This window comes from Cebus imitator, unplaced genomic scaffold, assembly GCF_001604975.1.
Source record: "Cebus imitator isolate Cc_AM_T3 unplaced genomic scaffold, Cebus_imitator-1.0 Scaffold258, whole genome shotgun sequence".
Taxonomy (NCBI): domain Eukaryota; kingdom Metazoa; phylum Chordata; class Mammalia; order Primates; family Cebidae; genus Cebus; species Cebus imitator.
This window is the reverse complement of record NW_016107573.1, coordinates 833,479-836,350: the sequence shown is the minus strand read 5'-3', so window position 1 is coordinate 836,350 and position 2,872 is coordinate 833,479. Positions and strand designations below refer to the sequence as shown.

Genomic DNA, 2,872 nt, shown 5'->3' with positions numbered 1-2,872 from the left:
GAACTCCTGACTTCGTGACCCACCTGCCTCAGCCTCCCAAAGTGCTGGGACTACGGGTGTGAACCACCGTGCCTGGCCTATTCATTCTTTCTTTCTTTTTTTTCTTTTCTTTTTACTTCTCTCCTCTCCTCTCCTCTCCTCCCCTCCCCTCCACTCCCTTCCTCTTCTCCAAAATAGAGAGAGGGTCTCCCTGTGTTGCCCAGGCTGGTTTCAAATTCCCGGGTGCAAGAAATCTTCCCACCTCAGCCTCCCAAAGTGCTAGGATTACAGGTGGGAGCCATCATGCCTGGTTTGTTCTTCCTTTATTTGAAAGTGTTCAACAAAAGAAATTATTCAAATGTGAATCTTCTCTAGTAGACCATACAAAACCCTAGAGCAGGGTTTCTCAACTTTGGCACTACTGACGTTTTGGGCCAGATCATTCTTTCTTGTGGGGAAGTGTTCAGTGCACTGGAGGATATTGAGCAGCATCTCTGGCTTCTACTCATTAGCACCCCCAGACCCACCCAGTATGATAAAATTTCTCCTGACATTGCCATATGTTCCCTGGAGGTTTGTAAAATTGCCCCAGTTGAGAACTACTGTCCTAGGGGGAATTGAAGAATTCCAATCAGAAGCAAAGATTAGAGCAAAACCTGAGAGACTTTGAAGCCCATCAGTAACTTCCCTAAGCAGGTGTGAAGTTGATGCATGATAAGGTCATGCTTTCAGAGCTTTGCGGTAGACTGGATGGTCAGAGCTGAAGCTGAGATGTTAGAAGGAAACACTTCTCCGCTCTGCTCTGGCCCATGGGCTCCTCTTGTGCTTTCAGAGGTGCCGGTGATGGTTGCTTCAGTCCTGCCTGCTGTGGTGTGGTGGTAATAACAACACTAATGCCATGACTTGTAGAAAATGTATGTGTCAGGCCCTGTAAAGAGCAGAAAATCGTCTCATTAATCTTTACTTCAGTCTCCTGATGGGTACTACAATTTATGCTTTAGAGTTTAGGAAACTGAGGCAAAGAGAGGTGAAGTAATTTGCCCAAAGCTCTGCAGCTGCTAAGTGCTAAAGCTGGAGTTTATTCTCAGGACTGCCTGGCCCTGAATTCTGAGTTCCAAGCATACTGCATTTCAGTCCAAGGAGACGAAAGCCTCTCAGGACTTTGGATGATTTGTACAGGAGCCTAGCTCCAGGAGTGACTCCTGCCTCAGTGATGAGGGACACTCAGGTCCCAGGCCCTTGCTACAGAACCACAGCTTTCTTGGTGTGCCCTTTCTTCCTCTCTGTGCCATCCCCACTGGTCTTCCCAATGCACTCCCTCCAGTCCTGGCTTCACCTCCAGCAGGACCTGTAACCAGTTGATCTTGCTGTCATTCTCCCTCTCCCACCTCACATCTCACTTCCCTCATTACATAGCTTTGAGCCACCAAACCTCATTACACAGCTTTGAGCCCCGCTCCCCACCCTCATCATCAGCATCTGTGTCACTGTGAAAACTGAAGCGGTCAGAAGAAAACTCCCACCTGCCATCTGCCCTCACCCAGTAGCTGTATCTGTCTCCACTCTTCTGCCTTCCCCTGACGCAGCATCTCACTTGCACACAAGACCCCAGCCTTCACAGTACTCGGTATAGCACTTTGGCAAACATCTCCTCTCCCTGAGTTCTGCCTCTCTGCTAAAGCATCCCCATCAATCTATGACAGGCACATGCTCTTCTGCTGGCAAAAGCAAAACTCAAATTGGGTTTCCATCCATTCCCTCCACTGGAACAACCTTCCCAATGCAGGGGGCCCATGTTGTTTAGCCTGGCTGCCAGTCCTCAGCCCTGGTCCTCCTTGCCTGCAGCAGCATTTGTCAAATGACCTCTGATTCCTCCTTTAAACCCTTACCTTGCTTGACTCTCGAGGCACTGCTCCCTTGGCTCTCTTCCTTTGTTTTAAAATCAGTTTCTTTTGCTGGTTTCTTTTCAGCAACCTAATCTTTTAATATTACAGCATCCAGGCCTCAGCCCGCCCTCATCTTTATGCCCCAAAGGGTCTCATCAGTCTGGTGACCTTTATTACCCCAAGATCTGGTTACTCCCAATTTCTACTCCATCTCAGCCCACGTCTCCAATTCTAGACTCATACTTCCAGCTACCTACTCGGCGTGGTCAATTAGAGAACTGGATGTACAGTGTTCGGACCCAACCCTGCTGTTCCCCTGCAGTGCCTTAGTCTTGCCTTCTCATTCTAGGCATTTAGGTAGGAAAACTCACCTGCCTTCTCATGCCCTACATCCAGCCTATTGGGAAGTTCTGTTTTCCTTTTAGTTACCTTCAATATTGATTCAGGATTAACCATTCCTTACTGTCTCCTCCATGATCCTGGTTCAAGCCACCTTCATGTCCTATCTGCATTGCTGCTTCACCTCTGGACTGGCCTCCTGGCTTCTGCCCCTGCTCCTTATAAACTGCTTTGCACACAGAAGCTAGAGAGACCTCTTCAAGTGGAAGTCAGATCATGTTCCTCCTCTGGGCAGGATCCTCCTGTGGCTTCCATCTCACTCGAAACCAAAGCCAGAGTCTTCAGCAGCCCCACAGGCCCCCAGGATATGGTCCTCTCATTCTCTGCCTCATCTCCTGTCCACCTGTGCATTCCGCTGCACCATGTCGGTTTCCGTCTGTGTCTGGTGTCTGTGAATGTGCCACACACATCTCTGTTTCCAGTGCCTTCCTTCTGCCTGGGGCACTGTTTCCCCAAGATGCCCCTCACTTGCTTCAAAATCATGTGTGAGTGAGGCCTTCCCTGACCCCACACTGCACACTCAGGGCCCCTTTCCCTACTTCTTCATCTACTATGCACTTGCCAGCACCTGACATTGTGTGTGCGTTTGTACAATCAGTGTGTTTTTT

General features: G+C 49.2%; 1 protein-coding gene across 1 annotated transcript in view; it reads left to right on the top strand.

The window, feature by feature from the left end:
- The window catches only part of DEPDC5 (DEP domain containing 5, GATOR1 subcomplex subunit), a 171,605-nt gene that overhangs the window by 146,825 nt on the left and 21,908 nt on the right, over positions 1 to 2,872 (top strand). The gene's annotated exons all lie outside the window — the stretch shown is intronic.